Source organism: Mesocricetus auratus, unplaced genomic scaffold, assembly GCF_017639785.1.
Source record: "Mesocricetus auratus isolate SY011 unplaced genomic scaffold, BCM_Maur_2.0 Super-Scaffold_100008, whole genome shotgun sequence".
NCBI classification, from domain to species: domain Eukaryota; kingdom Metazoa; phylum Chordata; class Mammalia; order Rodentia; family Cricetidae; genus Mesocricetus; species Mesocricetus auratus.
Window position 1 is genome coordinate 36,776,690 of NW_024429192.1, and position 12,924 is coordinate 36,789,613.

General features: G+C 41.5%; 1 long non-coding RNA gene across 2 annotated transcripts in view; it reads right to left on the bottom strand.

Moving 5' to 3' along the window:
* Positions 1 to 12,172, bottom strand: part of LOC110342147 — a 69,981-nt gene extending 57,809 nt beyond the window's left edge. For both annotated transcript variants that reach the window (XR_005878897.1, XR_005878898.1), the window contains exon 1: positions 11,824 to 12,172. This is a non-coding gene — a long non-coding RNA (uncharacterized LOC110342147). The remainder of the gene's footprint in view (positions 1 to 11,823) is intronic.
* Between the last annotated feature and the right edge of the window lie 752 nt (positions 12,173 to 12,924).

Here is a 12,924-nt window from a genome sequence, read left to right on the forward strand (position 1 = left end):
CATCCACCATGATCGAGCAGGCTTCATCCCAGGCATGCAGGGTTGGTTCAACATACGAAAATCCATCAGTGTAATCCACCATATAAACAAGCTGAGAAACAAAAATCACATGATCATCTCACTGGATGCTGAAAAATCCTTTGACAAAATCCAGCACCCCTTCATGATAAAGGTCTTGGAGAGATCAAGGATAACAGAAACATACATAACATGATAAAAGCTTTATACAGCTAGCCAACATTAAACTAAATGGAGAGAAACTCAAAGCAATTCCTCTAAAATCAGGAACAAGACAAGGCTGTCCACTCTCTTCATACCTCTTCAGTATTGTTCTTGAAGTTCTAGCCAGAGCAACATGACAACAAAAGGAGATCAAGGGAATACAAATTGGAAAGGAAGAGGTCAAACTTTCACTATTTGCAGATGATAGGATAGTTTACATAAGTGACCGAAAAAACTGTATCAGGGAACTCCTACAGCTGATAAATACTTTCAGCAAGGTGGCAGGATACAAGATCAACTCAAGAAAATCAGTAGCCCTACTATATACAGATGAAGTGGCTGAGAAAGAAATCAGAGAAACATCACCCTTTACAATTGCCACACACAACATAAAATGCCTTGGGGTAACCCTAACCAAACAAGTGAAAGACCTGCATTGCAAGAACTTTGAGTCTTTACAGAAAGAAATTAAAGAAGACACCAGAAATGGAGAGATCTCCCATGCTCTTGGATAGATAGGATCAACATATTAAAAATGGCAATCTTGCTAAAAGCAATCTACAGATTCAATGCAGTCCCCATTAAAATCCCAGCACAATTCTTCACAAACCTTGAAAGAACAATTCTCAACTTTATATGGAAAAACAAAAGACCCAGGATAGCCAAAATAACCCTGTTCAACAAGGAAACGTCCAGAGGCATCACCATCCCTGACTTCAAGCTCTATTATAAAGCAATAGTCCTGAAAACAGCTTGCTATTGGCACAAAAATAGACAGGTAGACCAATGAATCGAATAGAAAACACTGATATTAACCCACACACATATGAACACTTGAATGTAGCTAAACAAACTACCTGGTAAGACAGTGGGTTTGTACCAGCACTTATAAATGCCCAGGATAAAACAGAAGTCACTGCAGTGGTGGCAAAACCACATTAATACAGCCAACTTTCACAAAGGCCCCATCAGAAGACCCTGTACCTCCAGGAGTTCAAAGCTCTCAATGTTCACATGCCCAGAACCAGGGGTGTTACTACACAGTACAGCTTCCCCCGAAGGAGAATACATCTTTTTTTCTCAATATATGTTTTTATTTAAATTAGAAACATGCATGCTTCACATGTCAATCCCAGCTCCCTCTCTCCCACCCCTCCCCCTTGTCCCTCCACCAGTCCTCCTTCAGCCCCCCACCCAATCCCCATATCACTCCCCAGGGAGGGTGAGGTCCTCCTTCTGGGGGAGGGAATCTCTAAAGTGTGTCATTTCATCCAGGGCAGGACCTAGGCCCTCCCCCATGTGTCCAGGCCAAGAGAGCACCCCTCTATATAGAACAGGTTCCCAAAGTTCATTCGTACGCCATGGTAAACACTGATCTACTACCCAAGGCCCCAGAGATTTCTGAGGCCTCCTCACTGACACTACATTCATGGAGTCTGGATCAGTCCCCTGTTGGCCTCTCAGCCATCAGTCTGGGGTTCAAGGGCTCCCTGGTGGATGCATCTTAAGGGTGCCTTTCCTGATGAGAAATGGTTGTGAAATGCTATGTAGATACTGATGGAGTCACTTATCACTGGTAAGAATGGTAATTAATTTCCCAAAGCATTCTAGGAGGAAATCCACACACTTAAAAGAAAGAAAGGAAATGGCAGGGTGGTGTATACATGTCTTAGCAGCTACTGGGAGGCTGGAGCCAAAGGATCACTGAGCCCATGAGTTCAAGATCAACCTGGAAAACATAGTGAGGTCAGGAAACAACAACAACAAATATATATATATATGCATATATATACACATATATATACTTATTACATATGTTTATATTATAATATTATATGGAATGAGTATAAATAATGTATTATCTTGTAAATGATATAAAATAATTTTATATATTTATTATATATATATACTTCATGGATATATACTGGAGAAAGTTGTCAGCCTGCTTTCTCTTCAACTTACTAGTTTTCTTTAAAAGAACAACAAAAACATCCTTAACAAAGCCTAAACATCGTTTTTGTGTAGTTGAAGCTCACACTGGCCATGCTGTCAACAAATAGATAGTAAACAACACTGAGGAATGAGGTGCCCTGCAGGAGGGAGCCCCCTAGGTGCCCTGCAGGAGGGAGCCCCCTAGGTGCCCTGCAGGAGGAGCCCCCTAGGTGCCCTGCAGGAGGAGCCCCCTAGGTGCCCTTCAGGAGGAGCCCCCTAGGTGCCCTGTAGGAGGGAGCCCCCTAGGTGCCCTGCAGGAGGGAGCCCCCTAGGTACCCTGCAGGAGGGAGCCCCCTAGGTGCCCTGCAGGAGGGAGCCCCCTAGGTGCCCTGCTGAGGGAGTGAGCCCCTAAGGTAGGGTATGTTCTCCAATGCAGCAAATCTAGATTGTTCATCTCAGGGTCTCTGCAGAGCCTAACCATGCCACTCAGATAACATACAAAGGGTGCTGTGTTGAGAAAACAGATCGTCCTTATTTATGAACAGTGTTCTCAGTTGAGAAATGCTCCCTGGGAAATTAATTTCCCCTTTGAAAGCTCATTGCTTTATACAACATTATTTGTCGGATTCCAGATCTACTAGTGAATAACAAGTACTAATATACCATACTTGCAGGTTACACAGGCAAGGATGGCACCATTATTCCCATTAATAATGAAGACACGGAGATTCGGAGAGGTAAATTATCTTCACCAGCATAACACAGTCTATGAAGAAACTAGGATTTGAATTCACATATTTTAGACTCCTGTGGCCTTTTCTTTTACACTACATTGTTCTCAATGATAAGATATGGGGCACTAGAGGGAGGACTCTGTGGTTAAGAGCACTGACTCCTCTTCCAGCAGACTGAGATTCGGTTCCCAGCATTCACATGGCAGCTCACAATCGTCTCTAATTCTAGTACCAAGGGATCCAATGTCCTTTTCTGGCTTCCATGGGTACCAGGCATGCAGGCATGCATGACATGCACTTGTGGCATACAAATACACACAGTCAAAAAACAAAAAAACAAAACAATACACATAAAATAAAAATAAAGTAAAAACTTAAAAGATTTGTAAAGTATTTTTAAAGCAAGCTAAAAATAGGCATAGAATTTTTTAATGCATTAAAAGACCACAACTCAGATAGCTGTACTCATTACATGAGATAAATCAATAGTTTCTAGGCTTCTTGCTTTATTTTTACATGTTCTCTTCACAAACAGTAGTTATAGTCAGTCCCTATACCTAATGGGAAAAGCTAGACCCAGCAGGTCTGTGCCTGAGGACAACTTCCAACATGTCAGGTGACTTATTTTTAATTCAAATTCTGCACTAGTATTCTCAGAATGAAAGTAAGTATCTATGTCTTACCACTGCCATTTTATCTAATAACACTGGAGTTGAGCTCAGCCACAAAATTCCAGCTGTCGTGAGCATCTCTCAGTTACTACTACTGCAATCAGATTGACAAAGACGTTTCTGTGGTTGCCATGGAAAGCAAGAACTTCCCAACATCCCAGTGTCAAATCTTGACAGTACTCTCATCCAGCCATTGGTAAACTTTTTAAATAAACAATCATCCATTTCTGCCACTTTTGGTACCTTCTAGACTGTGCTGGAACTTTCTGCTCACAAACCGTGATTTTTTTTCCTTTTTTGCTTGTGTATAAATCCAGAATGTCAGAACTCCTTGCTGCTGCCAACCATGTTGTCATATAAAGCAGTCTTGGAAGTGCAGACTTAAGAGCCATTTACAAATTGATCCTGACTGACCATCTCACTCTGAAACCAAGTCTGGTTGGAGGACTACAGTAGAATCCGAGGCAGAGACTTAAGGTTTTACGAGTAGGAACCACAACTCACCTGTCTCTTAGAGGGAGATTCCTGTGGGAAAATGCTACATTGTTATCTAAAAGCACTGCTGCTGGCTGCGGTAGGATTGTTCATGCAGATATATGTCATTCATATTATATGTGGAGACCTGACATTTATATACAAAAAGATTCCAAATCACTAGCAAACATGAAGTCCCTCACTATATTCTATAAGATAGCCCACATAAGTTGGCAAAGGGCACACATTCAAGAATGTGCTACTGGTTTTAAAACTCCTCCCAGAGTAAAAAAATTTTGTTGCTAAGTTTCCTAAAACCAACTTGAAATAATCCTAGCTTAATCTTGCAGAACTACAGAACATATCACAGGATTCTGGAGTAAATGTGACTTCAGCTCAACCTCTTTAAGTGAACAGAAAGGTGATGTATTTTATTTTTGTAGGTGTCCCTTTGTAAGTTCTTGGATAATTTTAAACATATTCAAGATGGTGAAGTGAGCACCATAAACTTTTGTGTGAGCCCATGCATCCCAATTGAATTCCCTTATTTCCCAAAAGGAATTCACAATTCAGAAAAGTAACCTAGCCATGATTAGTTGGGTTATTTTAGTCTGATTCATGCCTCTGCAGCTGAAAGTTTATTCTTAACTGCTCACTTTTCTCAAATAGCTCTTTTCTGTTCTGTCTCATGGCGTTCAGGAACTTTATTCAATCTGACACTATTGCACAGCTCCATCATCTGAGGGGCTATTATGAATAAATGTGCAAAAGACAGAATATCCTGACCGGAGACTGCTCTGCAAGAAAGTCATTCCAAACCCGTCTCCACGCTCAGCAGCAGAAGGCAACTCTGCAGATGTGCAGAAGGCCCTTAGCTGTCTTCTAAAGATGTGTAACAAGGACCAAAATGCATATTTAATGCATGTTTTGGTTGGATTTTGGGTTTTGCTACTTTTTAGAAAAGGAAATAAAGCAGTTTCACTAATGATTTAGGGCGCTTTTTTGGTTTTGGTTTATTACATCAAACTAAACTAGGCGATGCAGAATTCTTCAGTCAGCAGTCAAAAGCAAGTCACAGCCACTCCTACTCTGAAACCTGGAGTCCTTTTGCTTTACTCCAAACTGTATCCTTGTTCCATTCTTAGTTCAGGCCAGTTCTCAATCTATATCTTAATATTTGTACTCTGTGTAGTGGCAGGTTTGCCACTTTGATATCTTTGTTGTTGAAGATACAAGCTCCTAGAAGCTTCTTCCTAGTCAGCTAGCTTTCATAATTCCAGAAGTGGTATGCAGGAAGCTAAAGGGGAAAAAGTTAATGGCTTTAGACTTTGCATGCTATAATACCAAATTTCCAGAGAAGATAAGCCTACTGGCATAATAGTGGTATGACTGTTATTGGGATAGCCAACTGATTGGTTCTGAGTGAAGCCTTCTCTACGAGAGGGAGTTAATGCTAAGTACTGAGGACCTGGTCAAAGCCCATGGCTAGGGAGGTCAGAGACACCAAAGGGAATCACTACTTTGACTTTGTTAAATGAAGGTGTTGTCAAATAGCCTCCTAAAAAATTATGTCCATAGACTAGTGCTGCCCTCAACTTTAATCAGTGAAAGTTCTCATTGAAGCGAATGGAAACAACGAAGAGACACATGGTGTATTGAGATGCTGAAAATAAGTGACTGTTTTCGATTTTAAATACTACACCTATATTACCCCCGCCAGGATCCAGGGAACATTTCAGAGGAAAGGTGTAAAGAATGCAAAAGCCATACCATGAAGAGAGCTGTAAAACACTGTGCCGTGCATATAACTCATCCGTTGTCGTACCTACATAGGTTTGCACAAGACCTGAGCTCATACATTTGCATAGACAGAGAAGGGACTCACAGGTCCCAGCCCTCCCTAGGGACTTATTGGCAGTCTCAGACTGCTGGAGAAATGAAGTCATTGTCCTCAGCGATGTAGCCACTGGTGATTTACTCATTCTCCAGTGCCACACCCATGCCCATCCAGGCAGCCCTAGTTAAACAATAAATCACAAAGCAAAACAAACCAACAGACATGGAAGTGGCATGGAGGTAGAGGGCAAGAAAGGAGTTAGTGGATGTTAGAGAGAACAAGAAGATGAAAAATGTGTGTGACCAGTTGCATTATTAACATGCATGAAAACATCAAAGAATAAAGGAAGTAAAATAGGTGTTTTTATCTTCAAAGAAATAGATAAGTGTCATCTCGCCCCAACCATCAGGCCTGACTCCCCCATTTGCTTGGCATTTGTCTGGATCCCAAACCCTCCCAGAGAGGGACTTAGGAATACATTTCACATGGTCAAGGCTGCAGACAGGCAGTGTGTGGCAGTGCCAAGTTTATAAGCTGTGAAGTCATTATTCCCTCCCAGGGAAACTTGGCTGCCATTGCTGTTTAATGATGTGTTTATACTTAGGCTAACCAAGAGCTTGCCTGTCCATAAAAGAGAAGAAAGCTGTCTTTCTTTTCCCATTTTACAATTGTTGAAAGCAATAAAGACATTGACTCCTACACTCAATGATAAATGAGGAACAGCCTTGAAATGGATTCCAACATGCTAATTAGTAAAAACTGTTCCTGTTATTCACCAAGAAATTAAAAATTAATGGTTTTGTCCCTCTTAAGTATATGCAATAATATGCTATTATGGTTTAAAGCAATACTGTCCATAGTAATGACAACAATAAAAGGATTGTTTACACTTGCTTCCACAACTACACCCGGTTTTTAAACATTAAGACACATGAATTTAATTTATTTTCAGTCATTTTTTATCCTGTCTTTGACATTTATTTGTAAAGACTGCATTAGTCAATTAAGAAACAATAAACAACCTAAAAAGATAAACTAATCCATTATGGTCTCAGGGCTCTAGAGGCATGTCTTACAGGCTTTAGTGTGCTTGCACACATGTGAATATTTTAGAATCATACATTGATTTTTCTTATCCTTTCTCTCTTAAATTCCCAGTCGCTGGCCCCACCTAAACCAAGAACTTGAGTTTGTAGACTGATGAGCTCTCAACTAAAAGCAAAGTCTTTTGCCAAGGAACAGAGTAGGATAACTAATCCAGAATTAAACAAAAGGGAATCAAAACCACAGTCTTTCTTTTAGTGACAGCACTCTAACCAGCTAGCTAACTGGGCCAGAACTTAAGTGGTTCGTTAATCTTAAAACCTGATGTCCTTTGAAACTAAACCAGCAGCCCACCATTCAGCTCTCATCTCACTCACAAATCCCGTCATCTAGTATTTATGTATCAAGAAAATCAGCTGGAACAGGAGAAATGGCTCCGCGGTTGACAGCGCTTGCTGCTGCTCCAAACACAAACACACACACATGCATACACAAACACATACAAACACAAATGCAAATAAAAAATTGACTCTAAGCCTGTTTAAAATAAAGCAAAATTAAAACCAAGGAAAGAAGGGACCATGAAAAAGCAGAAATCTCTTCTAAAGCGAAACATATAACACTTTCCTCCATAAGTTGATGCCCAAGATGGGTTCCATTTCTTGCTAAAGACTCTTTTGAGATCTTTTAGTGTCTGTAATTTGAGCTATTTATCTTTCTATTCCATTACTTCTATCTAATTGTCTTCAAATTTTGTCATCTTTCCTCATAAAATTCCCTAAATGCATTCATTTCACTAAAATCTTATATTTGCATATCTTTAGCATAACATGCCTTGAGCTATGACAACATTAACTGGTCTCCTTAGCTCCATCTCTTATGTATTCCAATACTACATGTCACAGTACCTGGAAGGAAAAACAGACAATTTAAGTTCTGCCATTAGCAGGTTTCTCACCAGCAAAAGCTTGTCCTTACCTATCAGAGGAAGTTGAAAATGCTATCTTATGAACATAGAAATGCAAGTATTTGGGGACAGCAAGAGAGCCAGGGGGAAGAGGGGGAATGAGAGAGCAAGGGGGGGTTAACAAAGTACATGATATGCACATGTGAAGATATTATAATTAGTATCTCTTATGCTAATATATAGAGAGGGCTTTCTCTATGCAGTCCTGGCTGTCCTGTAACTCACTATGTAGATCAGACTAACTTCAAACTCAGAGATAAAACTGCCTTTGCCTCCCAGTGCTGAGATTAAAGGCATGCAACACCACTTCAGGCATTTACAGTAATTTAAAATTAAATAAAAACAAAAATGCTCTATTGCTCCTCATCTGACAGCCACATCTGCTCCTCCCCGATAAACTAATCCCTCCCGCCACATTCCACCCTGTGAAGTAAACACTCAGTTACCTACTGCAAAGAATCTTTCCCTCTGACTCATCTACAATGCCCATTAAAACCTAAGTCAAGGACCAGATGTAAAACTAGCCTTCTCGTTCAACCTATTGACTAGAGCATGAGGGGTAGTATATAGCCCTCTTGTTCAACCTGTTGACTCCGGAGCATGAGGATTCTTCTATAGTCTTCTCGTTCAACCTGTTGACTCTCCCAGGGTCTATTCCCCTGATCTCGTACTTAATTTTAGTACTTATTGGAGTAGTTTCACATATTGGACCCTTAATCCCAACTAGATTATGAAGTCCTATTTTATTTTTATGTTTGTATGCTTGTGCATGAACATATGATGGGGTAGGAACATGCATGCTACTGCATGCACAGGGTGGTGAGAGAGCAACTGTGTGAAGTTGTTTCTCTCTTCCACCTTTATGTGGGCCCCTGGGATCAAACCTAGGGCACAAGGCTTGCACAACAAGGACTTTGCCCACAGAGTCATCTCATCCGCCCTGAACTGCAAACTCTTAAGGAGCAAGAATTTTGTTTCACCCATCTTGGACTTTCAACAAGATGCTGTGTTCTTTATAAACAACTGTATTTAATATTATCTTCTCAGAGCAATGAGTTGCATGAAAGTTCTAAAGAAACAGAAGACTAAGATATGATCCAAAGTAACAATGACAGAAGCTGGGGGTGACTCTTCTAATCAAATACATTTACAGAACTATGTTGAACATTTCCTTTTCCATAGTGTTTACAAATGTCTGTTCAACGAGGAACTAACTCAAATTTTAAAAGGTTTTTCTAAGCTTTACAACACCATCATACACTGGAACAAAACCTTAAATAAAAACTAAGGATATTTTTAAATAATTGAACTAAAATTCATTTTGAAATGACATATATACAAGTAAAGAGTGAATAAATGTACAAAATCATTTGTTCTAGCTTAATTTGATTTTAAATTAGTAAATTAAAGAAAAATTAGGCTTCTTAAGACACTGCCAAGAGGCCTTCAGTGTCAGGCAGGTCAGAAGCCCACCTGGTTGTCACCTTGCTGACATAAGCAGACTGGCCAGATAGAAAGAACATTTTGAAGTGAAATTCAAAACATAAGAAAAAGAAACTCAACTACAATAAACCTATTTATACACATTTCCTAATAAACATTCAGAAATGCTATGGCACTTGCAACAATATTCATTGCCAATTAAAATTTTGAATTAATATGATTCATGATAAGGGAATAGCTATTATCACTTTCAGTACATCTCTCCAATAACTACCAAAAAGTAATCCACAAGGACCAGACCTATCACCTAGATACATGAAGTGGACTAGGTAACATGAAGTCTCATTTTAAAATACTGGCTGATGGGGAATGTCTTTCTGTATGCTGTGAATATATGCTTCTCTTATTGGTGCATGAATAAAGCTGTTTTGACCAATGGACAGGCAGGATGTAGACAGGCAGGAAGTATAGGCAGGGCTACCAGACTGGGAGAATTCTGGAAAGAGGAACACAGAGAGTGAGTCACGAGAGAGATGCCAAGTAGCTGCTGAGGAAGAAAGGGGCTCAGGCATCACCAGTAAGCCAAGACTATGTGGCAATACACAGATTAATAGACATGGGTTAATAATTAAGAGAGAACTAGCCAATAAGAAGCCTGAACCATCGACCAAACAGTTTATAATTAATATAAGCCTCTGTGTGTTTATTTGGGACTAAACAGCTGCAGGACCATGTGGGACAGAAACTTCAGTCTACAACTGGCAACTAATTCAAATATTTCACAGTATTTCAAAGGCCCAACAAAATATGGCTACTGTCAGGATTTGGCCAACTTTCTCCCTTGCTCTATCAACAAAATGTTTTGAAAACTTACCAAATAATTATGAAAATGCTCTTTGGTTAGTGTTAGGATAAAATGAGTATAATTCTAATTTCTTATGTCTATGTGTATTTTGGCTTTCAATATAAACCAAATTCACAACTCTTCCATCTCCTCTATCTATGCTTCACCAGTCTGGTTGAGGGAAACTGCACCTTGACTCTCTCAGGGATGACCAAGCCCCTAACAGCTGGCTGCTCACAAAGCAATAGCAACATGTTTTGCTAAGGGGGAAAGCTTAGATACTAGCCAGACTTTTTTGCAGATTTTTAATATTCTTTGTTTTGTGTGTAGGTGACACTGCTTGGACACTTATTGGGGGATGGAGTGAGAAGACATAGCACCAACAATACAGCACTGGGAGTCAGCAAGTGGCAGAGCATGCTGCAGACTCATTTATTAAGGAAGTTAGGCCTGCCTTTATACCCCCTCCCAAGATCCCATTGGCTCAGGCGACTGACTGCTGCATTGTCCTTTCCTCATTGGTGTCTCCGGCCAGGTGTCTCTTCATCAGCAGTCTCTGGGCATAGAGGCAGGCTTGGTTCAGGGAGGAAGTGCCTGCCATGCATGCTCGTGGCTGGTGTGGGCACCTGGGCAGGGTGACTGCCGACTGCGTAGGCTGGCCTGCAGTTTCTCCTACATAGCCACCTTTTTTTTTTTAATGTGGTTTAGCAGGAGTTGAAGGATCTTCAAGCCTCATTGTCCCTGCCTCAGAGAGCATCCAGCATAATAGACCGTGCCTGTCTTAGGTTATCCTGCCTCACAGGTCCTTACCCATCACTGACTACCAGCCCTCGAAGGATGGCATCTCTGGAAGCACTGACCCGGCAAGAGGAATGTCTGTCAAACTTATGCCTCAGGAATTTCTGTGAGTCAGGCCTAAGAAACCAAGGAGGGCCACATTTTGGGTCTTGAAATACCATGAGAGCCTGGAGTGTGGAAATACACTGTAGGAAACACTTAAAGAGAATCATTAGTAATAATACAATATCCCCAATCAGAGCATAGGAAAAAGGGGATCAAACACAGGTCCAGGGTGTCACATTAGCAATTTGTGCAACATTAGCCATTAGGCCTCTGGTCCATTATCCTGAAGTATTGGTAGGTAGCAGGATGTCTTTCAACAACGGCTTGTCCCTGAGGCTGTAGCAGGATGGGGACAAAGGAAACAGAGGGGGTCACTTCTGAGCCGACCTCACACTTTCAAGCAAGAAAGAGCACACTCATCCAGAGGTCAGGCTCCCTCCTGTTTTTGGGAGAAATCCAAGGAGCCAACACCACGGCCTCATCCCACAAATCCTCCAGATCAGCAGTCTTAACCTTAAGGCACCTGGCAACCAATACTGATTTTAATGCCCTCACCTGAGGCTCCTTACGGTGGGATGGTAAGTTCCCCATTCTCTTAAATGCAGGATACATAGACAAGAACAAAGTCTAAAACAGACGAAGACAGACTCGAGCAAACACAGCAAGTGTGTCGGACCTAAGTGTAGTAGACGTTCCTACCTCATACACCAGGGCTACCAGACAGACACAAAGGAAAAGACAGAAAAGAAAGAGGGTCCCCGTGCTCACCTTCGAGAGGACCAAGGACATGAAACATGCAGGAGCCAACTCACCGGGCAAGTCACCAAAGAAGGGGCAGCAAAACGCGTCTAGAGCATGAAGAGGAGTCCAAATGGGTACTGACAGAGAAAGCAAAAGTGTACCAATGTAGGAGCCACTGATGCACCGCCTGCAACAAAAGGCAAAGACCAGGGCCAAAAGAACAGCCTCGGCAATGGAAAAAAGAGTACACCCTGATTCAAGCAGGGCCAAGACTCATGCCAGCACGGGATCCATGAGCCCCTTGTCTAGGCAGCGGATGTTGCAGGTTACCCTTCTCGGACACCCCTTGGGAGAGGGGGTGAGAAGACACAGCACCAAGGACTCAGGCACTGGGAGTCAGTGAGTAGCAGAGCGTGCTGCAAACTCATTTATTAAGGAAGTCAGACCTGCCTTTATACCCTCTCCCAAGATCCGATTGGCTCAGGCGGCTGACTCTGCTGTGTTGTCCTTTCCTCATTGGTGTCTGTGGGTCCGGTGTCTTTTTGTCAGCAGTCTCTGGGCATAGAGGCAGGCTTGGCTCAGGGAGGCATGCTCATGGCTGGCCTGGGCACCTGGGCAGGGTGACGGCAACCAATATTGATTTTAAGGCCCTCACCTGAGGCTCATTACAGTAGAATGGTAATCTGGCCTTTGAGTATCTCAATGATGATCAAGCCCCTAACTGTTGGCTGCTCACAAAGCAAAGGCACCATGTGATACCAAGGGCCACTTTTTGGGGAAAGGTTAAATCCTAGCCAGACTTTTTTTTGCAGATTTTTAATATTCTTTGTTTTGTTCTGTCTTGTGGTTCCAGGGATCTAGCCCAGAGCCCTGCACATGTTAGATGGGGTCTCTGCCATCTTGCCACATCCCCAGCTACTGACCAGATGGGTGTAAAGTGACTGTATATCACAGATTATTTCCTCTCTTTTCTTTTGCTCAAAGTTCATTAATTGATTCCAGTTTTATTCTTTTAGTCTACACTATTCCAGAACTCTTTCAAGATTCTGGAAAGTTAGGGGATACGTGCTGCAAGAATTAAATAAATGACATATTAAATAAACCTGAGGTAATTGAATGATCTTTTTTAAATGAGTCAAGTTTGCTCATACACACTTTTATGTTTTAATTGA